The sequence below is a fragment of the Xenopus laevis genome, chromosome 4L, assembly GCF_017654675.1.
Source record: "Xenopus laevis strain J_2021 chromosome 4L, Xenopus_laevis_v10.1, whole genome shotgun sequence".
NCBI lineage: Eukaryota > Metazoa > Chordata > Amphibia > Anura > Pipidae > Xenopus > Xenopus laevis.
In genome coordinates this window covers 42,214,981-42,241,468 of record NC_054377.1, presented here as the reverse complement: position 1 = coordinate 42,241,468, position 26,488 = coordinate 42,214,981, and positions in this window count along the sequence as shown.

Sequence of the window (26,488 nt, the reverse complement as noted above, 5' to 3'; positions counted from 1 at the left end):
CAAATCTGAGAAATGCTAATTTTTCGTGCGACAATTCAAAAAAGCTGTGTGTTTTTGTGCAACAATCTAAAAAAATTGTGGTTTTTCCCGATCCAATTTTTTTTTAATGATAAATAAGGGTATATCATGGATGTTTGGACTTTTTCTTATTTAAAATATCCAAAAAAAAATAGATTTTTCGTGCAACAATCCAAAAATGCTGTGGTTTTCGTGCAACAATTTAAAAAAGTTGTCGGTTTTCATAATCCGATTTTTTGTGTGTTTTTTAATGCTAAATAAGGGTAAATTGTGAATGTTTGAACTTTTTCTTATTTAAAATATCATAAAAATTTGGATTTTGATAAATAACCCCCTTAGATTTGTGCACCATGTAATATCATTTAAAAAAAATCAACATGCATATTTTCTTAAAGTAACCGGTGGCATAGATATTGCAAATTACTTTCTCTCTAGAATCAACCAGTTAGACCAGAAATAGTGTTTCAATAATTTTGTTACATTTGAAAAACATATTTGTACAGTACAATACAATATTGTATCAGTAGAGGGGAAATAGGTTTGTGGAAACTACTGACATTTTTTATCTTTGTAGCAGTTATATAAATATATTTATAGTGACCACAGTATGTTAAAGGAGGAGTACATAATAAGTGAGGTATGTGAAACATTTTCCCACTGTGCTGGATTGAATCCTCAAACCAAACTCATAAAAGTTGCTTTTGTTATTTTATCTCTGAATTGCTGCAGGTGCAAATGCTTCTACACTATAACTAACTAACTTATCTTTAAACTTTTTTCCTATGTGTGGGACATTGTTTTTCTGGACCAACTTCAAGTTAATTTCTGAGCCAGCTGTTTACAAAGTTTATATTCACGCAAGATGCAATGCAATTAGAAACAAGGAAATGAAATGAATGACCTTGTTCGTTATTTGGAACAAAGAGACCTGGCAAAATTAATGCAGTGGAGCTTGACCTTGTCTGACCTTCTAAAATGCAAAAACCTTTTAGTGGCTTTATGTTGGACTCACTTCCACACCAGGCTTTGTTCTGAAGTTCTTTAAGCTCTGCACATGCCCTACTCCAAAAAAAATGAATGTTTTATTGATTGTTTAATCGTTTTGAAAGAAAATCCGTAGTCACATAGGACCTAGCATAATTAGTTCTTTGTATTTATGTGAACAAAATATTTAAAATGTTTACTTGTGTATATGTTATTTTACACAACTGTTCGCTTGTATTATAATTAAGCATCACAGCATCAATTTCATCTTTATAATGACTATAATACAATAATCATTGGGCGCACTGATACATTTCATTTATTTTGTTTTTATTTTGACTGTTTTTATTTATTAATTTCTTGTTTGATGTTTTTTTTTCTAAAAATTAGAATTAAAAGTAAATCTGAGAAAGGAAATATTTTAGAGATTTATTTGTTTAACATAATTCCCTGGATCTACTTTGTCTATCATTTCACAGTATTTGTTTTTATTTCCAGACCTCCTAAAATAGAAAAATAAATTACAGTGTTAAAGGAATAGATGCTGTGAAGCCATAAACCAAGTTACTTTTATATTGGCGCATTGATAAATATGAGCATTTAAATGTGAATTGAATACTAGTTTAAATGAAAATTTAAATTAAATCAAATTCTATTTTAGGTATTTGAAAGGGCCCATGTGTATAATAATTTTAGGCAATCTGCCCATATGTCTGCTTTGTTCAGTCACCAACTCTAGTTACTGGCACATGGAACTAATATGTTTTGGTTCTTGAAGTGAAATATAGTTTCACAGTTGTCTTTATACTTAGGCTTCTAAAATTTCTGAAGTATTTAGTAAAGCCTATTCAGCTTTAATAATGGAGGAAAAACATTACATTTATCAAAACCAGACATTACTCATTTCTAAGTAGTTGTTTTCATTGTCAAGACAGCTGCTAGAAAACCCACAACATCACAAATCTTTTTATACATATTTTTGATACATAAAATGTAGTCAGAGGAACACTACTTCATTTACCTATGTAATTTATCATTTACCATCATGTAGATAGCATATTCCAATTGTCAATTATACAGGTCAACTAGCACCATCATTAATATTTAGCAAAACTGTCTTTATTTATAGTGGTATGCACACATAGTACTACATATAGTCATCACATACAATTCTTAAAGGCAGTGGCATAACTAAAGGGGCATGCCCCCCCTGCAATTTTTGGCCCATGCCCCAACCTGTGTGGTTTACTATTTTTAAATGCATCGAGGGTCACCCGCAGAGAAAGCCAGATACCCAAAATATTTAATTGCTATTAGTCTTCTGTATTACATACACACATATTTTGCATTTACTTTGCAATCTATATTAAACATTTTCAACAGTTAATTTAGTATTTGTAGTTCACTATACAGGCAGGGCCATTTATCAACATTCTTATTTTAGCGGTTTTAGAGGTTTTTGAAACCACAAACTCACTTTCTCTAAAACCACGAATGCCATGTAATTTATTAAATGATCTGAATACAAAAAGTATGAATGCAAAAAAAATGCTGAGTGATGCTCTAAAAAATATTAAAATATTAAAAATGTAAGTTTTTCAGCCAATCTAGTAGCAAATAAAATTGGAAAACTTCTAAAAGTCATGCTACAAAAAATGACTTCTATGAGACCTTGACTGCTTTTATTTGGAAAATTTTTGTATTAGGGTTTTCCATGGTTTAATAAACCTCAAATCACCTGTTTTAGAGATATAAAAACTCAGATTTGAGAACAAAAATAGAAATCCATTTGGTAGTGAATAGACTTAGACTTACTAGTTAGAATGCCGCTAATGCGGTCTCACCCAATAGGATGTTAAAGGCTGCCCAATTGACATCTGGCTGATTTTTGGCCAGATATTGGTCAGGGAGGGCCTCTGAAGGTTCCATACATGGGCCATTAATTTTAAGACTTACCTCCAGGGTCCTGCTTCATGGGTACGCTGGGTGGTTGCTAGTGCACAAGTGTGCATTCCCATTTGTGTGCCGGCGTGCACACGGTCATGCGTCAATATGCGCACATGTCTTTTTGCCACCGAAACTCCCCTTTAAAAGGACACTGAAGGATTCTCTCAGTGCTTTGTTATAGACCTAGCTGTGTGGACTACGATGATGATTCTCCCTGATCTTCTGTGAATGACCTTGCCTGATCACTGAATCTGACTGAACTCCACCTGCCCAGACCTTGGCCTGATTACTGATGCTGCTTTTGAACTCCACCTGCCCAGAACTAGGCCTGATTGCCGACTCCACTGCTAACTCCACCTGCCCAGACATAGGCCTGATTACTGACACTGCTTGATTTCCGCCTGCCTAGACCACGGCTTGTTCTGGTTACGCTCTTCTGCATCCCCTCACAGCACTCAGGTCTGTTCAACCTCCAGACATTTTGTTTGTGGTGTGGTGCATGAGATGCTCTTCACATCTTGAGCTCTGCCTACCAGGTAATCCTTACAATAATCTGCTGACACAGTCTGGTCCTTGTATAGTCACCTTAACTTTACTGGGGATGCACTCAGGCTTGAAGTAAAGTGTCTGTCATGCATTGTGAACTACAAACACTTCATACCAAGAAACAATTGAGACATTTTAATATATGTATATTGCAAAATAGGTGCACATGCCATACAGAAGGTAAATAGCAATTAAAATAGTTTGAACAATTAAAATAGTTTAGAACCCATTTTAAACTCCTAATCAATACATTTTTTGACTTTGGCAAATAGTGCTGTCCCAAATTGTTAATAGAGAGGATCCACTTTGGCTATTAAAGAAACCCGCCTAGAGCCTATTAACTCTAACAGATCTGGTAATAAGATTGCTGTTTGCATTACTTTAATTGTAGGGGATACATTCTCATCCACACAGCAGAGAGTGGAAAGGTTTATTACGTTAAATGAAGACTGACTTCTCAGAATGTGGTTTATATAATTAAATGCCTGTATGAAGGGATATATTGCAGCAAAACTGACAGACAATTTGAGGAGATTAAAAGTAGGCATATGCAATTTTTAGAGATAAACAGATAGAAATTTATAACTTGTAGTAGAACATTAGCTACAGGCTAACCATTAGGGATGTCGCGAACTGTTCGCCCGCGAACTAATTCGCGCGAACATCGGCTGTTCGCGTCCGCCGAATGTTCGCGAACGTCGCGCGACGTTCGCCAATTTGGGTTCGCCTTAGCTGGCGCTTATTTTTAACCTCACACCCCAGACCAGCAGATACATGGCAGCCAATCAGGAAGCTCTCCCTCCTGGACCACCCCCCACACCCCCTGGACCACTCCCCTTCCATATATAAACTGAAGCCCTGCAGCGTTTTTTCATTCTGCCTGTGTGTGCTTGGAAGAGCTAGTGTAGGGAGAGAGCTGTTGAGTGATTTGAGGGACAGTTGATAGTAACTTTGCTGGCTAGTAATCTACTTGATACTGCTCTGTATTGTAGGGACAGAACTCTGCAGGGATTTGAGGGACATTTTAGGTTAGGTAGCTTTGCTGGCTAGTAATCTACCTTCTACTGCAGTGCTCTGTATGTAGCTGCTGTGGGCAGCTGTCCTGCTTCTGATCTCATCTGCTGACTGCTGCCTGTAACCCAATAGTCCTTGTAAGGACTGCTTTTATTTTCTTTTTTGTTTTTTTACTTTGCTACTATAAGAGCCCAGTGCTATTAGTCTAGCTGTGTTGGGGAGTGGGACTGGTGTGCTGCTCCTAGTAGTTCAGCACCAACCAGAGTAATTTTTTTTTTTAATATATATAAAAAAAAAATTTATTTTACTTATCTTACTGTTCTTTAACGTGTCCAGTGCTGTTTGCTGTTCTTCATAGTAGTGCACCAATAGTAGTGAACTTGCAGGCATTGTTTGCCCAGTGTGTTCTTCAAACAACTGCCAGCTAGCTGTGTGAGCTTGTTCACATTCTGTCTAAATATCAATAATAATACCGTCTCCAGAAACACCACCTGAGTGACGTTTTTCAAGCAGCAATAATATATTCTGTATCCACTGCTGTAGTGTATACGTTGACCTTGCAGACATTGTTTGCCCAGTGTGTACTTCAAACAACTGCCAGCTAGCTGTGTGAGCTTGTTCACATTCTGTCTAAATATCAATAATAATACCGTCTCCAGAAACACCACCTGAGTGACGTTTTTCAAGCAGCAATAATATATTCCGTATCCACTGCTGTAGTGTATACGTTGACCTTGCAGACATTGTTTGCCCAGTGTGTTCTTCAAACAACTGCCAGCTAGCTGTGTGAGCTTGTTCACATTCTGTCTAAATATCAATAATAATACCGTCTCCAGAAACACCACCTGAGTGACGTTTTTCAAGCAGCAATAATATATTCCATATCCACTGCTGTAGTGTATACGTTGACCTTGCAGACATTGTTTGCCCAGTGTGTTCTTCAAACAACTGCCAGCTAGCTGTGTGAGCTTGTTCACATTCTGTCTAAATATCAATAATAATACCGTCTCCAGAAACACCACCTGAGTGACGTTTTTCAAGCAGCAATAATATATTCCGTATCCACTGCTGTAGTGTATACGTTGACCTTGCAGACATTGTTTGCCCAGTGTGTTCTTCAAACAACTGCCACCTAGCTGTGTGAGCTTGTTCACATTCTGTCTAAATATCAATAATAATACCGTCTCCAGAAACACCACCTGAGTGACGTTTTTCAAGCAGCAATAATATATTCCGTATCCACTGCTGTAGTGTATACGTTGACCTTGCAGACATTGTTTGCCCAGTGTGTACTTCAAACAACTGCCAGCTAGCTGTGTGAGCTTGTTCACATTCTGTCTAAATATCAATAATAATACCGTCTCCAGAAACACCACCTGAGTGACGTTTTTCAAGCAGCAATAATATATTCCGTATCCACTGCTGTAGTGTATACGTTGACCTTGCAGACATTGTTTGCCCAGTGTGTTCTTCAAACAACTGCCAGCTAGCTGTGTGAGCTTGTTCACATTCTGTCTAAATATCAATAATAATACCGTCTCCAGAAACACCACCTGAGTGACGTTTTTCAAGCAGCAATAATATATTCCGTATCCACTGCTGTAGTGTATACGTTGACCTTGCAGACATTGTTTGCCCAGTGTGTTCTTCAAACAACTGCCAGCTAGCTGTGTGAGCTTGTTCACATTCTGTCTAAATATCAATAATAATACCGTCTCCAGAAACACCACCTGAGTGACGTTTTTCAAGCAGCAATAATATATTCCGTATCCACTGCTGTAGTGTATACGTTGACCTTGCAGACATTGTTTGCCCAGTGTGTTCTTCAAACAACTGCCAGCTAGCTGTGTGAGCTTGTTCACATTCTGTCTAAATATCAATAATAATACCGTCTCCAGAAACACCACCTGAGTGACGTTTTTCAAGCAGCAATAATATATTCCGTATCCACTGCTGTAGTGTATACGTTGACCTTGCAGACATTGTTTGCCCAGTGTGTTCTTCAAACAACTGCCAGCTAGCTGTGTGAGCTTGTTCACATTCTGTCTAAATATCAATAATAATACCGTCTCCAGAAACACCACCTGAGTGACGTTTTTCAAGCAGCAATAATATATTCCGTATCCACTGCTGTAGTGTATACGTTGACCTTGCAGACATTGTTTGCCCAGTGTGTTCTTCAAACAACTGCCAGCTAGCTGTGTGAGCTTGTTCACATTCTGTCTAAATATCAATAATAATACCGTCTCCAGAAACACCACCTGAGTGACGTTTTTCAAGCAGCAATAATATATTCCGTATCCACTGCTGTAGTGTATACGTTGACCTTGCAGACATTGTTTGCCCAGTGTGTTCTTCAAACAACTGCCACCTAGCTGTGTGAGCTTGTTCACATTCTGTCTAAATATCAATAATAATACCGTCTCCAGAAACACCACCTGAGTGACGTTTTCAAGCAGCAATAATATATTCTGTATCCACTGCTGTAGTGTATACGTTGACCTTGCAGACATTGTTTGCCCAGTGTGTTCTTCAAACAACTGCCAGCTAGCTGTGTGAGCTTGTTCACATTCTGTCTAAATATCAATAATAATACCGTCTCCTGAAACACCACCTGAGTGACGTTTTTCAAGCAGCAATAATATATTCCGTATCCACTGCTGTAGTGTATACGTTGACCTTGCAGACATTGTTTGCCCAGTGTGTACTTCAAACAACTGCCAGCTAGCTGTGTGAGCTTGTTCACATTCTGTCTAAATATCAATAATAATACCGTCTCCAGAAACACCACCTGAGTGACGTTTTTCAAGCAGCAATAATATATTCCGTATCCACTGCTGTAGTGTATACGTTGACCTTGCAGACATTGTTTGCCCAGTGTGTTCTTCAAACAACTGCCGCTTAGCTGTGTGAGCTTGTTCACATTCTGTCTAAATATCAATAATAATACCGTCTCCAGAAACACCACCTGAGTTGTTGTTGTTTTAAAAAAAATGCCAGGCAAAGGCAGCCCGCCACGCAGAGGCACTAGGGGCCGTGCTGCTATGCTATCCTGTGGCCCTAGGAAATTGCCCAGTTTTACAAAGGCAATTACCCTGAACTCCCAAAATGCTGAAGAGGTAGTTGACTGGCTTACACAGCACACCCCATCCTCTACCGTTTCTAACTTTGCCACAACATCCTCATCCTCCTCTGCTATGGGCACCCCACGTAACACTTCCTCCACCACCGGCGCCCCTTCACTGGAGTCAGAGGAGTTATTTACACATGAGTTTCTTGAACTGAGTGATGCGCAACCATTATTGGCAGAAGATGAGGACGTTACACCAGATATAATTCTGGCAGACAACACAACAGAGATGGACATAATGAGTGATAAGGAGGTCCCCGCTGCTGCTTCCTTCTGTGAGCTGTTCGAAGAAATTGATGCATCTGAGGAGAATGATGATGAGGAGATTGATGTTTTGTGGGTGCCCAGTAGAAGAGAGCAAGAGGAGGATAGTTCAGATGGAGAGACGGAGAGTCAGAGAGGCAGGAGGAGAATAAGACTTAGAAGAAGCAGGGAGGACAGCTCGCAGGGAACAGTAGGGCAACAACATGTATCGGCACCTGTGGTCAGCCGGCCAACGCACCCGCCATTGCCGCCAACTTCTACTTTTACCGCCAGATTGCCAGCTTCAAAAAGCTCAGCAGTATGGGATTTTTTTAATGTGTGTGCCTCTGACAAAAGCGTTGTAATTTGCAATGAGTGCAGTCAGAAACTGAGTCTTGGGAAGCCCAACACCCACATAGGTACAACTTCTATGCGAAGGCACATGAACGGCAAGCACAAAGCACTATGGGAGCAACAACTCAAAGGCAGCAGACAAACTAAAAGCCACCCTCCTTCTGGTCCAGCATCTTACTGCTCTACCTCTGCTGTCCTTGACCCGTCTGAACCACCCTCCACTCCGCCTTCCACCTTGACCACCAGTTCCCAGTCATCTGCCCCCAGCCAAATTTCTGTGAGGGCCATGTTTGAGCGTAAGAAGCTAATGTCTGCGAGTCACCCCCTTGCCCGGCGTCTGACAGCTGGCTTGTCTGCACTCTTAGCCCGCCAGCTTTTACCATATCAGCTGGTGGACTCTGAGGCCTTCCACAAATTTGTAGCAATTGGGACACCGCAGTGGAAGGTACCCAGCCGCAATTTTTTCTCCAAGAAGGGAATACCACACCTGTACCACCATGTGCAGAGCCAAGTCACCGCATCTCTGTCACTTAGTGTTGGGGCAAAGGTCCATATGACTACTGACGCATGGTCAGGGCAGGTATGTCACCTACACTGCCCACTGGGTGAACTTGCTTATGGCTGGGAAGCAGGGAATGCGTGGCTCAACAACAACAGTGGAGTTGGTGTCACCGCCACGGATTGCACGCGGTTCTGCCACCACCTCTACTCCTCCTTCGCTCTCTACCTCGTCTTCTTCCTCTGCTTCCTCCTCCTCTGCTGCTGGGTCCTCCTCCTCTGCTGCTGGGTCCTCCTCCGCCACACCTGTGCACCCCCAGCTCCCCCTAGGCTATTCGACGTGCCAGGTACGCCGTTGTCATGCTGTCTTGGGGATGACGTGCCTGGAAAGCAGAAACCATACCGGATCTGTACTCCTGTCATCTCTGCAGTCACAGGCCGATCGGTGGCTGACCCCACACCAACTGAAGATCGGAAAAGTGGTGTGTGACAACGGAAGCAATCTGTTGGCAGCACTGAGACTGGGCAATTTAACACATGTGCCCTGCATGGCACATGTTCTGAATTTAATAGTCCAACGTTTTGTCTCGAAGTACCCAGGATTCCAGGACATTCTCAGGCAGTCCAGGAAGGTGTCGGCCCATTTCAGACGTTCCTACACAGCCATGGCACGCCTTGCTGACATTCAGCAGCGGTACAACATGCCAGTCAGGCGTTTAATTTGCAACAGCCAGACTCGCTGGAATTCAACGCTCCTCATGTTGGAACGTCTGCTGCAACAACAAAGAGCCGTCAATGAATACCTGTTTGAACTGGGTGGTAGGACTGGATCTGCAGAGCTGGGGATTTTTTTCCCCCGTTACTGGGTGCTTATGCGCGATGCCTGCAGGCTCATGTGCCCTTTTGAAGAGGTTACAAACATGGTCAGTCGCACCGAAGGCACCATCAGCGACTTAATACCCTTTGCTTTCTTCCTGGAGCGTGCCGTGTGACGAGTGACAGATGAGGCTGTAGACCAGCGTGACGAGGAGCAGGAAGCGCACGATTTCTGGTCGGAATCACTAGAACGAGCCCAGGCACCTGCTGCAACGCAGGGAGAGGTGTCAGAAGTGGAGTCAGAGGAGGAAGGTGGCTTTGTGGAGGAGGAGGACCAACAGGAGCAGGCTTCCCAGGGGGCTTGTGGTGACCTTTTGGGGACCCCTGGTCTTGTACGTGGCTGGGGGGAGGAGACCGTGGATGACGTAGTCCTTGATAACGAGGAAGCGGAGATGGATACCTCTGCATCCAACCTTGTGAGAATGGGGTCTTTCATGCTGTCATGCCTGTTGAAGGACCCCCGTATCAAGAGGCTTAAGGAGAAGGACCTGTACTGGGTCGCAACACTACTAGACCCTCGGTACAAGCATAAAGTGGCAGAAATGTTACCAACGTACCACAAGTCCGAAAGGATGCGGCATTTACAAACCAGCCTGCAAAACATGTTGTACAATGCTTTTAAGGGTGATGTCACTTCAGGAACTCATCAACATTCCAGGGGCAGAGGTGCCAGTAATCCTGCCACGAGCGCACCTGCAAGGACAATGCACTTTGGCCACTCTGTAACGTCAGACATGCAAATGTTTTTCAGTCCAAGGCAGCGCCAGAACCCTTCGGGATCCACCCTCAAAGAACGCCTCGACCGGCAGGTAGCGGACTACCTGGCATTAACTGCAGATATCGACACTCTGAGGAGCGATGAACCCCTTGACTACTGGGTGCGCAGGCTTGATCTGTGGCCAGAGCTGTCACAATTTGCCATGAACCTCTTGTCTTGCCCCGCCTCAAGTGTCCTCTCAGAAAGGACCTTCAGTGCAGCAGGAGGGATTGTAACTGAGAAGAGAACTCGCCTAGGTCACAAAAGTGTGGATTACCTGACCTTTATTAAAATGAATGAGGCATGGATCTCGGAGGGTTACTGCACGCCGGAAGACTTGTTCTGACTCCCCATGCAGCTGTCCTTCTCTGCACGCCGCATGACTCCACACACAGCTGGCCTTTAGCGTCCTCCTCCCTCCGCCACCGTTACAAACTAGGGTGCAAACCCTACTGGTTTCATTTCAATCAAAACTTTTTGGAGTTTTTCTGGCCTCTGTGCTTCAGTGGCTGCGACAAAAAAAATCATATTTTCAGCATTTATATGGCATATTTTTTCTGGCCTCTGTGCTTCAGTGGCTGCGACAAAAAAAATTAATATTTTTAGCATTCATATGGCATATTTTTTCTGGCCTCTGTGCTTCAGTGGCTGCGACAAAAAAAAATCATATTTTCAGCATTTATATGGCATATTTTTTCTGGCCTCTGTGCTTCAGTGGCTGCGACAAAAAAAATTCATATTTTCAGCATTTATATGGCATATTTTTTCTGGCCTCTGTGCTTCAGTGGCTGCGACAAAAAAAACATAATTTTTCAGGAAAGTACACATGCCTAATTTTTCAGGGTTCTGCAACAGTGGCAAAATCGCATCTTTTATGGTCACCGTAGGTGATCAATAAAGTAGACCAAAACTGGGCCCACACTGCAGAATCAGTGTTTTTTGGTTCACTTCACTGTACATTGAATTACCTCTGCCTGACCGTGCACGTGCGCACAAGCATGGTGACTGCTAAACACACCACTACAGAAATATTGCCACCAACAGGACGAACATCCTGGAGGTGACAAGCAACTAGTAGTAATTAAAAACTATTATTTGCTCACTTGACGGTATCATTCATGAAAGCTCTTTGCGTTTTTTTGCGTTGCAGTAAGCGCCACGTTTTGTCTTTGCGTGTGAACAGGCTGTAACCTTTACACGACTTGATTGGCATGTAGACGCCGGACTTTTTAAAGCAGTTTATTACACAAGTTTAGAAATGTAGTGTGATTTCTGCCCTTTACAGCACAAAACGCAGCGCTGTGTCAACAATGTATTTTTCAGATACATTTTTGCCCTTGATCCCCCTCTGGCATGCCACTGTCCAGGTCGTTGCACCCTTTAAACAACTTTAAAATCATTTTTCTGGCCAGAAATGTGTTTTCTAGCTTTTAAAATTCGCCTTCCCATTGAAGTCTATGGGGTTCGCGACGTTCGCGAACCGTTCGCATTTTTGACGCAAGTTCGCGAATATGTTCGCGAACATTTTTTCCGACGTTCGCTACATCCCTACTAACCATTTAGATTCTGCATTTATAGGGGCAGTATATCCCATAGTTCAACAAATAAAACTTATAACTTGTGTTACGTGTTCTATTTCACTGTTTAATTTAAAAAGTATAACGTTTTTCCATACTTTAATCTGGAAAACCCCAAGTGCCAAACATTCATTATAATAAATCCCCTACCTGTAGAAATTAGTATTAATATGTATAAACTTGTTCTACATTTTTAAATAAATGTAGAAGTCAATGGGAGCTGACCTTTCCATTGTAAAATCTTTATTTTAAAGTTTTAGGGGTTTTAGGTATTTTTTTCACATGTAAATCCTCGAATATTTTGAATTTTTTGTTGTCAAATTTGTATATGTTCTGTATAATCAGACATTTGTGCTTTTTTAAAATGTGAGTTTATTCTGAGGTTTTTTTGGGCAGAAACTTGAATTTGTAGAGGAAAAAAAATCTGAAATGTTCTAATTTTGTTATACCCCGAAGCTGCTAAGAGTCCAAAAATCCGCTATCTCAAACCTTTCGAGGTCATGTAGAAGTCTATGGCAGATGTCCCTTTTACAATTTGAAGATATTGTGATCTGCACTGGGTCTCGTCCCATAATCCAAAAAAATCGGGCAATTTGGGCATCAGATCCGAAAAATTAGTTTTCGCTCAATTTTATCAAGTCTTTTCCCAAACGAATTTTTTCAAGTTATTTTATTGATAAATAGATAAAATTGTGGATGGGAATAACCCCCTAAAACTATACCAATCTGAATTTTGATAAATAAGGTCAAGAGGCTCAAAAAGATCAAACAAAAGTGAAAAAAACTAAAATGTATCAAATCTACTAATGATAAGTATCTACTCATCATTTTCGATTGGTCTACAAGCTCCCATTGAGTTGTAGCAATAAAAAAATTGGAAACATCGCAAAAAATTTGAATTTGAGTGTTGATAAATCACCCCCAGGTGGAGCATTCAGTGAAAATCAGATAACATTTTAGCCAAAATCCAAGAATTATTATAATGATTTATCATGCCACTCTAAAAACTGCAATACCATACCTTCATAAGGTGTTTTATACACTGGACTAAAGTATAATAGCACTACTAATAGCAAAACGTGTCACTACTCATGTTCATTCAGGGAACAAATATGTCCAGAGCCTGGCTGCACTCTGCATCTCATACTGGATAAAAAAATGGTCACAAGATGCAAAGCGCAGCTTTGGCAAGCAATAGGTAGCTCTGTACATACAGCAGGCGGCAAGTAAAAGGCCCCATTGCAGCCTGGCACCGGTGCACCCTAATCTGAATGCAGGCAGTGCTGTATTCATGAAGGTGGCATGTATGCATAATTCTTTTGTTTATGTTAAATGAAGGACACATATAGTACAAAGTTCAATAAGATGACAAAGACTTATCTCCTTACTCATTTCAAGATAGTCCCGTAGATGTATTTAATCAAGAAATACGTATCTCGTTGTTTCCCATAGACTTCAATAGAGTTTTCATGTGTTTAAAACTAAAACTAAATTAGGAGAAAAGGTTTTTTCCTTGAAATGAATCTTGCTTCTAAAGGAAAACTAAACCCCCAAAATGAATACTTAAGCAAAGAGTTTATATCAAGGGTTCCAAAGATTCCTGCTCCTGTTCATTTTGGGGGTGATCCGGATGGTTGACTCAATGTAAGATCCAGTTCGATTTGGCACCGGATCAATTTAAGACAGAGAGGTCCAAAGTTTCCTATATTATTGCCGTACTGAAGGGGAAGGCTCTAGCCTGGGCTTCTCCATTATTGGATAGAGATGATTCCTTGGTATATGACTCCATGGCCTTTCTTTCCACTTTCTGTCGGCTCATGAAAATTAACCAAGGATCTGATATGGCCTCCAAATACACCAATAACTTCCAGACTAGCTGCAGAAGTGTCTTGAAACAATGATGCGCTTATCGCAGCCTTCTGGAGGGGGCTTTGTGAGAATCTTAAGGGCGAGCTGGTTCCTCGGGATATACCTACTTCCTTTGAAGAATTCATTATCTTCATAGTAAGATAGATTCCAGGATGAGGGAGAAGTCTTCGCTTAGGTTTCGTGCCCGCAAACCTTTGGTTTCTACCTTCGTCAGGTCTAAGTTTCCTCCTTCTGTGGCTCCCGCACCACCAGTCCATGATGAACCTATGCAAGTTGGCGTTACACTCTTAACTCCTGAGGAGAGAACCCGTAGGAGAAGTGCTGGTCTCTGGATGTATTGCGACCTTGCTGGACATTTGCTGAGATCCTGTCCTACCAGACCTCAGAATCAGGGAAATGCTCCAGCCTAGGTGTGAGGGGGGAATCTCCCCTAGGCAAGATTTCTGCACTCCCAATTTCCTACAGATCGCATATGCTTCTTCCTGCTTCCCTTTCCACCTTGTCTGGTACGTTTTCCTGCCAAGCTTTTCTGGATTCCGGAGCCGCAGGAAATTTCATCGATAATTCCTTTGCTAAGTCCTCTGGTCTGACTCCTGTATCTCTCAAGATTCCTCTTTCGGGCTATGGATGGCAGACTTATTTCACCAGGTGTTCTCACCTCTGCTACTGCTTCAGTCCTAATTCGTGTTGGCAGTCTTCATGAAGAGGAGATCTCCTTCCTGCTCATTGATTGTCTACTAGGGGACTTACGGCCTGGAGTCTGTTTTGCCATTCCAATTGTATTTCCTCTTCTGTTCTTCCAGTGGCAATCTCATCTCTGCTTCCAATATCCAATCCTCTCCTTCCTGAAGTTTACAAAGATTTTGTCGATGTGTTCGAGAAGAAAAATGCCGACGCCTTACCTCCTCATCGTCCATATGATTGTCCAGTTGACCTGGTCCTTGGCTCCATTCCTCCTAGGGGATGAACATTTCCCTTATCTGTGCCTGAGACCCAAGCCTGAGTATATTCTGGAAAATTTTTCTAAAAAGTTCATTAGGAAATCTACATCATCCACCCGGAGCTGGTTTCTTTTTTGTCCAGAAGAAAGATGGCAATTTAAGACCATGCATCGACAACTGTCCTTTAAATAAAATGATGATTAAGAACTGGTTACCTTTGCCACGGATTTCTGAATTGTTTGACCGATTAAGCGGAGCCAAAGTCTTTACTAAAATATACTTACATGTGGCATACAACCTCATCCATATTCGTCAGGGGGATGAGTTGAAGATGGCCTTCAACACCCGGGATGGCTATTATGATTATTTGGTTATGATCTTTAGCTTGTCCAACGCCCTTGCTGTCTTTCAAGATTTCATCAACGATGTTATTTTGTGATTTCCTACAAACTTGCGTCATAGTCTATTTGGATGATATTCTGGTTTTCTTTTCCTCCATGTCTGATCATATTTCCCAAGTAAAACAAGTTCTACTTAAGTTAAGAGAAAATTGCCTCTACCCTAACTTGAAACAAGTCTGCGATTACTTTTTTGGGATATATTATTTCCTCCTCTGGGTTTGAAATGGATCCTGCTAAAGTTTCGGCTGTTCTTGATTGGCCCATTCCCAAGGGTCTGAAAGCCATTCAACACTTCTTAGGATTTGCCAATTTCTACCTCACCTTCATTAGAAATTTCTCCCAGACTGTGGCCCCGATTACGGCTCTCATGAAGAAACCTTGTAAAGACTCTTGGACTCCTCAGGCTCAAGAGGCATTTATAACTCTCAAGAAACTTTTCAGTTCCGCTCTAATTCTTCTTCATCCTGATCCTAGCTGACCCTTTATTCTGGAGGTTGACACTTCTGAGGTCGGTGTTGGTGCAGTTTTGTCTCAAAGGGCGGAGATCCAAGGGCCTCTTCATCCTTGTGCTTATTTTTCTCATAGACTTTCTCCTGCTAAGAAGAATTACGATGTGGGTAACCGTGAACTCTTGGCCGTTAAACTCGCACTGGAAGAGTGGCACCATTTGCTAGAGGTTGTTGAAAACCCTATTACCATCCTAACGGATCACAAGAATCTCAAATTATTTCTTCCGCCAGAAGACGCAATCCCTGTCAGGGCCGTTGGGCTTTATTTTTCTGCAGATTCATTTTTATTTCCTATCGACCTGGTTCAAAAAACACGAAGGCGGATGCTTTGTCCAGATGTTTGGTTCAAAGTGAGGTGAATCCAACCCCCACCTATTATTCCCCCTGACTTAGTGGTGGCACCTACCTCTCTTTTTTGGTCAGAGCTGTCTAATCTGGAATATCCTCCTGAGTGCCCTGCGGGCAAGATTTCCGTACCCCAGCTAAGGGTTGCCCAAGGGCTCAATTGGGCAGATTCTTCTAAAATTTCTGGGCATCCCGGCATCAAGAAGACACACGACTTTATTTCAAGGTATTTTTTGGTGCTTTTTGTTTCGGCCTGCACTGTGTGTGCACAACAGAAGACTCTGCGTTATTTACCTTGTGATCTTCTCCTGCTCTTTCCAATTCCTACTTAACCCTGGTTTGATGTGGCCATGGACTTCATTGCGGACTTGCCAAAATCTCAAGATATGACTACTATTCTAGTAGTAGTAGACAGGTTCTCTAAAATGGCCCATTTTATTCCTTTGAAGAAGCTTCCAACAGCTGCTGGCTTAGCCCAAGTTTTTGTTAAAGATATTTTTTGTTTATACGGTGTTCCTCAATCTATAGTGTCTGATCGAGTGTGCAGTTTGTTTACAGATTTTGCCGGGCTTTTACGAAACATCTAGGAATCAAGTTAAACTTTTCTTCGGCTTATCATCCGCAAAGCAACGGTCAGACCAAAGGGACCAATCAGATCCTAGAGCCGTTCTTGCGTGGTTTTATTTCCCAAAATCAAGTTATTGGGTTGAACTCCTTCCCTGAGCTGAGTTTGCCCATAATAACCTTCAATATGACTCTCTGGGATGCTCATAATTTTTTGTTGTGTTTGGCTATAATCCTTCTGCTCTTCCATCTGATGTATTCAAGACAGAGATTCCTGCAGCCGTTACTCTTGTGCAGGATTTTAAAACCATTTTGTCTCAAGTTCATCAATCCCTGCTCAAGGCCTCTTGTTCTCAGAAACTTGCGGCCAACAAACACCGTTGTGCCAATCCTCCCTATCAAGTTGGATATTTTGTTTGGCTTTCCACGAAACATGTCAAACTCCATTTAACCTCTCCCAAGTTTGGTCCTCATTATGTGGGGCCCTTCAAGATTAAGAAGGTGATTAATATGGTGTCCATTCGTTTGGAAATTCCTGCTACCATGAATATCTCTGACTCTTTTCATGTCTCGTTACTCAAGCCTTTTGTTAGAAATAATTTTTCCATTTTTCAACCTCCTCCTGCTCCCGTTCTTCAGGTTCATCAAGAGTCTGAGGTTCAAGAGATTTCACGGGAAATTCAAAAATTGTTCGGCGAACCAAAAAGGCCAAAATTCGCCCATCACTAATGGGAGCGTTTTGACACTGGTGCCATGATGCTGGCGTCATGATGCTGGCCATCATGACGTCACTATTTTGTGCTAAATTCGAATCTTGGCGCCAATTCTCTTTCAAAAGCCTAGTCCACCGTTTTATTGATGCCCAAGCTGGTTCCAATTTTACAGTACTGATTATTGGGAAATGACTATCATTGCTCAAAAACTTTTTGCTGCTTATTGGTGCAAATGTTAATTTTAGTTTTTGCTCATTTAGTGCTTTGCAAATCAATCTCTTTTAAGGCAAGCAACATTTTCCTTTGTGTAACAATCATTTACTAAACACTTCCATGGAGAAACTTGGAGGCCTATTCATTAGAGGTCGAATTTCAGTGGTTTTAGAGGTTTCTAAAAACCACAACTAAACTCACTTTCATGACATTTATTAAAAGATCCGAATAAAAAAAAGGAAGAAGAAGGAACAGAAGCACGATCTGAAAAAAATATGAATACTGTCTTTCTGGACAACTCCTAGCTAAAAAAATCCAAAATCTTCTAAAAGTGCAAACTGTTTTAAAATGGCCTGAAAGGATCAGTGCACATCCCATTGACTTGACTATAGGACCTTGACAACTTTTACCTGGTGAAGTTTTGTATTAGAGGTTTCCATGGTTTTTACACTTAACAAATCTCAAATTTTTAGACCTTTAAATAAAATAGAAAACTCATGAAGTTTTAGCAACTAAAAAAAAAGTTTAGCGGTAAAAAAAAGTTTGATTGTTAGTAAATGGGCCCCTTAAATAGGCTGTGTGATACAACAAATGGCGATATATTTTACATTTAAAATTAAATCCACTGTTTGGTGGTAGCATAAGATATAGTGAATAAGGTACCCCCCTATTGTAAAATTAAAAGATATTATAAGTAACAGAGGAGTTCCATGATCATATAAAAGCACAAGGCCAAAGACCGAGCGTTTTTATATAGGTCATGGAACTCCATATTTTGCAACAGGAGGTATTTTATTTATTATAATATACAAGTTTCAGTGAGTCATGTGACAGAAACCATTTAAAAGGATTTAATTTAGAGGATATTCATGGCTCTTGTATATTATAAGAATTTTCAGGTTCACTAAGGGCTGCAAAAATTGGCACTTTTTTGTTTCACTTTGTACCTTGCCCCAAGTTTGTAAATGAGGCTAGCTCATTTATTATTTATAAGTTAATATTTCCGATATTATGTGGATATTGCAATATATGCAGTTTATTGTCTCTGTCAGTACACTGAGTTTTATTATCTCATGGCATAAATAAAGAATAGTGGCTAGTTAAAGACAAATAAAAGAAAAAGAAATAATCATACCAAACCATTCCATGTTAAATATACTTCATGCAAATACTCAGCAGGGTGTTTAAATATTGAATTTCATACAGAAAAGATCCTCTGTGCGTTCACAATGAAACATTAAGATTAGATACACAACATCATTTCCATTATGTTAATGTTGCCTTAAAATATATTGAACTGAGTGCTGTAACAATCAAATTATCAATTATAATGTCTACACAGTGTAGAAAAGTGTTCCAAAACATAGGGATGATTATTGCTTCAGTACATCCAATCTGCATACTCATTGTTTAGTACAGGGAAAACAAATTATCTTCTGTTGGCCTTAGTTCAAATTTAATTAAACAAGTGCAAAGCAATTATAATAAAGTACAATAGTTGAGTAATGAAAGGAAAATAATTCATTAACCTATTAATCTTTATTTATGTTCCCCTCAAATAACTATGTAATTTCTTTATCACGTCTCTTTCCAAAATTAATACTCTTCTGTCTACTATGCTAATTTAACCCCTTTACTTCTATACAAGGTTTCAAATCACTATAACATTTTGTAAATGGTACACTATCACACAGTAATTATCTGCTTTCCACTAATACAATGTATTGTCTAATGCAATTCTGTTTATGTTGTAATATTGCAAGAAAAAGCAGGTACTGAAAGCAATAATAGCCTGCAAGCTCTAACAAAAAGTCCCTCCTAAACAAAACAAAAAAACTTGCACCATGAGGCAGGTAAATATGAGTAAACAAATGCTTTTTGTTTTGTTTAATCAAACAGATTTAAAATAACTGGATTCTTGTCCGCATTCACGTTTTTCACTTTTTGTGGTAAGCCTTTTGTATCTAGCAATACTGTTAGCTTTGTCAGGTCTTATATCTCAAAAATATTTAGTATTTTTGAATACGCTCATGTGTCAGAGACTAATTCTAAGAACCACCAAGTAGCAAAGGACGCGGCACTTCACTAATCTTTAATTTTCATTTTAAAATTGAAGCTGTTGTTTTATAATTTAGCATAGAAATGCAATGCAGTGCATAGAATAGACGATAGGGAAGACAGGGTTCCTTTGCACGCTGTGCCTGTCAGTTCTCCCAAAATTGTGTGTCTAAATAACACACAAGTTAGAGGATGGTTAAAGGACAGGACAAGGGACTTCAATTCCTACCCTTTAAAAGGGACATCAATGTCCTACCCTCAACTGCCCCTAAATACCCAGAATTTAGTGCTGAACACACGCAGGGGTGTATTTATTTGGGTAGTGTAGCTTTTTGTGTTCCATTCTGGAGCACAAAATGTAAAAGTGGTGACTTGTGCCTTCTACCTCATTGTAAAGGCATTATGCTATAGCAAGTTACTTTTTATTGTGCTTTAAACTTGCAAAAAATGGTACATTATGGGGCCCATTTACTTTGCTCGAGTGAAGGAATAGAATAAAAAAACTTTGAATTTCGAATGTTTTTTTTGGCTACTTTTCTTTAAAAAAAAAACTTTGACGCCCTACTTCGCCACTTAAAACCTACCGAGGTGCAATGTTAGTTAGCCTATGGGGAAAGTCTCCATAGGCTTTCTAACTATTTTTGGGTCGAAGAAAAATCGTTCGATCGATGGATTAAAATCCTTCAAATCGAACAAATCGAAGGATTTAATCGTTCGATCAAACGATTTGCGGTAAATCCTTTGACTTCGATATTCGAAGTCAAAGGATTTACATTCGGCAGTCGAATATCGAGGGTTAATTAACCCTTGATATTTGACCATATGTAAATCTGCCCCCCAATGTTTTAATTTTCTGGCTGTGCCATATAGTTCCATTTGCATTATGCATGTTACTGAATAGAGTTTTTGATTAAAGGAAAACTATAACTCTACATATTGCAAGTTTCTCTAAGTACGTTACATAATCCATATTAAAAAAATTATATAAATTAATAAATAAAAAAAATTTTTGTAAAATGTTTTGTAACATGTATAATACATCCTTTGGGGGGTTGCACCATTTGTCGAGGTACTTACCCTTTAATAATACTTGGCTATGATGGCAATCCTGTTTCTCTGCATGCAGGGTGTGTGCTAGGGTCTGTTATTTTGTTACCTTTTGTTTGTGCTGGAGTTAGTTTTTTGAGTTAGCTCTAAAAAGATCTGCTAAGAAAAGGAGCCCCTCTTAAAGACGTATTAGACCTACCTGTCAATCAAGATCTGACCCAGACCTCAGAATGTAGAGAGCATTAAGAGTGACAGGTTGCAGAGAGTGAGATACTGAAGAGTAACTTGATTATTTCTTAAAGTGGACCCGTCACCCAGACACAAAAATCTGTATAATAAAAGTCCTTTTCAAATTAAACATGAAATCCAATTTCAATTTTTTATTAAAGCATTCATAGCTGTTGTATACTCATTCAAAAATCTCAGCTGTCAATCAAATATTGCCTGCCCCGCCTCTATGCCTAGGCATAGAGGCGGGGCAGACAACTGCTTTCACTTTCCATTCAGCACTTCCTAGATGTCACTGCTCTCCCCACATTCCCCCGTTCTTTTCACCGTTTAATTGTGTAACCAGGGCATGGGGATGGACATCAGGTCCCCCATTCTGGTGCACAAACAAGATTCTGAGATGATACAAGACTTGTCTTAATAACAGTGTCCACAAAATGGCTCCTGCTTGCTTGTTATAATTATGAATTCCCAGACTGAAGGAAACAAGATTCAAATAATTTATATAGTGTAATTAAAGTTCATTTTGCTTGACTAATGTGATAAAATAGGATTTTGAATAATTTTTTTGGGTGACGGGTCCACTTTAAACAGTACAGCATTTTTAATTGATAATATTTAGAAAGTGTCTTATTTTAGTGAGATGAAGCTTGTATTAATTTCATTATATTTTCATTTTTGCAATGGATCCCCTTTAAGTACCAAAGTCTCTCTTTCTGACTCATAAGAACCACAGTGCCAGCATAAAAGATATGTGAATACATGTAGGCCATGCTGTATGGCCAAATCAATAAACAGAGGTATACCTTTTACTTTCATGCTTATTCCTGTTACAGTTCAGTTGTTTGCTCATTACAACTGGGTGATCTGGGCATCTTTGAAGCACACATCTTCAAGTTAAAGGACTGTTGTGGCCTGGGGAACATGCAAAAGCACAAACAAAAAGGTATAGCATTTGATAACATGAAAAGAAAACCAAATGTGTTTTCAATTTATCATTGGGTCTAACAATACTCAAAAAAGTGTAAAAGTGACATACTTTAAAAAAATTTAATTGAAAAAAATTATCTAGGACAACTCCCATTGATTTTTACATGAATTGGCCAGCATTTTGGTACCAAATATAAAACTTTTCTTTGTTAACAATAACTTGTTTAACCTTTTAAATGCCACAGATCGTAGAATCTACGTTCTGTGGCAAAGGTACTTGAAATGCCACAGAACGTAGATTCTACGTTCTGCAGCATTTCCTGGTTCAGGAGCGGAGGAGCGGCTGTTAGAGCCGTTCGCTCCGTTCCTGCTCGATCCCCTGCCCCTAGGCAACGAGCAGAGCAGGGGATCGAGTGGCCCCTGGGGCGCGATCGCCCAGGGGCCCAAAAACAGCAGCAGGCACGTGTTACTTACGTGTCCTGCTGCTGCAGCCTGCACCGGATCGACGATCTCCGCCCCCACAGCACACAGACAGGAACCACGAGGCAGATGTCTTCCAGAGGCTCTTCCTGATCGCCTGCAACAGTCTCCAGCGACTTTTTCAGGTTAGTGCAACAATTACACACACAAACACACCAACACACACTTATTACAGTAATACACACTTAGATTCACACTTACACACACATTTTTGGGGATTGGGGGGTCACTTACACTCACTGCACTTACACACATGTGCACACGCACACACGCGCACATAACATGTAATTTACCATTTGTACACACGCACACGCACATACATGGCATTGTGGCTTTTTTTTTTTTTTTTCTTATCGCATCGTTTCTTTTTTTGGCTGAAAAAAATGTTTTATTGCCATTACGCATAGCGTATTCGCTAACCGTACTGTGCAATACCTTTTGTATGTTATTTCGGTGATTATTTTGCAATTTTGGGTATTTTGGTGCATTTTTAGCCATTTTATTGAATTTTTAGCCATTTTATTGCATTTTCAGCTCTGCGTATGTTGTGTTCACTTGTTTCTAGCCGTAGAACCTGTTTGGCCCATCTAAAATATTCAAACTGTGATTCTGACGGCCGATAACACTAGTCTGGAAAAAAAACATTGATTTTTGTGGTTTTATTGGATTTTTTTGCATTTCACCCTTTACTGCCTTATTTTGTTTTGCCTTGTAAATTTTATCTACTATATATCCATTTGGGGGTCTCTGTGCGCCACATAGTTTGGTATATCTATGCATATTGGGCATCAAAGTGTTCAGTAGACCTCTGGCGTTCATATTTAGGATGTTTTATGCTGATACGTTACGAAATGTGGGGCATATAATGGGGTAAAATTCTAGCTTTCTGACAATTTTCAGAAATTTGATAAAAACCGTTATGTTCAGCATTGCTTTGCAGTTTGGCAGTTTGCAGTAGAAACACTTATTTACCCATATTGGATTCGTCAGAATGTGTACTTTCTGAAAATATATGGTTTTCTGGGGTCTCTGTACTGTTAGGGGGGTCTAATGTCGCATAATACACACACCAGGTGCTTATATTGCAGCAGCCAGCGCGCGTCAGCTGTGAAAATGTATATACACTATTGTCATTTGGGGGTCTCTGTGCGCCACATAGTTTGGTATATCTATGCATATTGGGCATCAAAGTGTTCAGTAGACCTCTGGCGTTCATATTTAGGATGTTTTATGCTGATACGTTACGAAATGTGGGGCATATAATGGGGTAAAATTCAATCTTTCTGACAATTTTCAGAAATTTGATAAAAACCGTTATGTTCAGCATTGCTTTGCAGTTTGGCAGTTTGCAGTAGAAACACACATTTACCCATATTGGATTCGTCAGAATGTGTACTTTCTGAAAATATATGGTTTTCTGGGGTCTCTGTACTGTTAGGGGGGTCTAATGTCGCATAATACACACACCAGGTGCTTATATTGCAGCAGCCAGCGCGTCAGCCGTGAAAATGTATATACACTATTGTCATTTGGGGGTCTCTGTGCGCCACATAGTTTGGTATATCTATGCATATTGGGCATCAAAGTGTTCAGTAGACCCCTGGCGTTCATATTTAGGATGTTTTATGCTGATAAGTTACGAAATGTGGGGCATATAATGGGGTAAAATTCAAGCTTTGTGACGATTTTCAGAAATTTGATAAAAACGGTTACGTTCAGCATTGATTTGCAGTCTGGCAGTTTGCAGTAGAAACACTTATTTAACCATATTGGATTCGTCAGAATGTGTACTTTCTGAAAATATATGGTTTTCTGGGGTCTCTGTACTTTTAGGGGGGTCTACTGTCGCATAATACACACACCAGGTGCTTATATTGCAGCAGCCACCGCGTCAGCCGTGAAAATGTATATACACTATTGTCATTTGGGGGTCTCTGTGCGCCACATAGTTTAGTATATCTATGCATATTGGGCATCAAAGTGTTCAGTAGACCCCTGGCGTTCATATTTAGGATGTTTTATGCTGATACGTTACGAAATGTGTGGCATATAATGGAGTAAAATTCAAGCTTTCTGACAATTTTCAGAAATTTGATAAAAACCGTTATGTTCAGCATTGCTTTGCAGTTTGGCAGTTTGCAGTAGAAACACTTATTTACCCATATTGGATTCGTCAGAATGTGTACTTTCTGAAAATATATGGTTTTCTGGGGTCTCTGTACTGTTAGGGGGGTCTAATGTTGCATAATACACACACCAGGTGCTTATATTGCAGCTGCCAGTGCGTCAGCCGTGAAAATGTATATACACTATTGTCATTTGGGGGTCTCTGTGCGCCACATAGTTTGGTATATCTATGCATATTGGGCATCAAAGTGTTTAGTAGACCCCTGGCGTTCATATTTAGGATGTTTTATGCTGATAAGTTACGAAATGTGGGGCATATAATGGGGTAAAATTCAAGCTTTGTGACGATTTTCAGAAATTTGATAAAAACCGTTATGTTCAGCATTGCTTTGCAGTTTGGCAGTTTGCAGTAGAAACACATATTTACCCATATTGGATTCGTCAGAATGTGTACTTTCTGAAAATATATGGTTTTCTGGGGTCTCTGTACTGTTAGGGGGGTCTAATGTCGCATATTACACACACCAGGTGCTCATATTGCAGCAGCCAGCGCGCGTCAGCCGTGAAAATGTATATACACACTATTGTCATTTGGGGGTCTCTGTGCGCCACATAGTTTGGTTTATCTATGCATATTGGGCATCAAAGTGTTTAGTAGACCCCTGGCGTTCATATTTAGGATGTTTTATGCTGATAAGTTACGAAATGTGGGGCATATAATGGGGTAAAATTCAAGCTTTGTGACAATTTTCAGAAATTTGATAAAAACCGTTATGTTCAGCATTGCTTTGCAGTTTGGCAGTTTGCAGTAGAAACACTTATTTACCCATATTGGATTCGTCAGAATGTGTACTTTCTGAAAATATATGGTTTTCTGGGGTCTCTGTACTGTTAGGTGGTCTAATGTCGCATAATACACACACCGAGTGGTTATATCGCAGCAGCCAGCGCGTCAGCCGTGAAAATGTCTATACATATTGTCATTTGGGGGTCTCTGTGCGCCACATAGTTTGGTATATCTATGCATATTGGGCATCAAACTGTTTAGTAGACCCCTATGTTTATATTTAGGATGCTTTATGCTGGTAATGATACATGGACAATACGATGCTGGAAAGTTGAAGCTTTGAGGCAATTTCCAGATATTTCACCAAAACCGCCAAATTTGGCAAAGCCTTGCGACTCAGTAGTTTGGAGCAGAAAGGCATGGGTACCCATTTTAGATTCCGTAGAATGTGTACTTTCCAAAAATATATGGGTTTGGGGGGTAAACATATATTTTACCCCGCAAAAATGCAGTCAAGGTGTTGATTTTTCATTAGCTGAAGTTACCCACGGGACTGTTTGTATGCGCTAACTTCATTTTGGGGCCTCTAAATGCCAGATACTTTGGTAAACTTATGAACAATGGCCACCAAAATGTTCAGAGGAACCCTGGCAATCATATTTAGGGTGCTTTTTCTTAGTACGTAATGACACATGGGTGATATGGTGCTGGGAAGTTGAAGCTTTGAGGCAATTTTCAGATATTTCACCAAAACCGGCAACTTTGGGAAAGCCTTGCGACTCGGTAGTTTGGAGCAATAAGGCATGGGTACCCATTTTAGATTCTGTAGAATGTGTACTTTCCAAAAATGTATGGGTTTGGGGGGTAAACATATATTTCTGTGTTTTTACCCCACAAAAATGCAGTCAATGTGTTGATCTTTCATTAGCTGAAGTTACCCACAGGACTATTTGTATGCGCTAACTTCATTTTGGGGCCTCTAAATGCCAGATACTTTGGTAAACCTATGAACAATGGCCACCAAACTGTTCGGAGGAACCCTGGCAATCATATTTAGGGTGCTTTTTCTTGGTGCATAACGATACATGGGTGATATGGTGCTGAGAAGTTGAAGCTTTGAGGCAATTTTCAGATATTTCACCAAAACCGACAATTGTGGGAAAGCCTTGCGACTCAGTAGTTTGGAGCAGAAAGGCATGGGTACTCATTTTAGATTCTGTAGAATGTGTACTTTCCAAAAATATATGGGTTTTGGGGGGTAAACATATATTTCTGTGTTTTTACCCCACAAAAATGCAGTCAATGTGTTGATTTTTCATTAGCTGAAGTTAC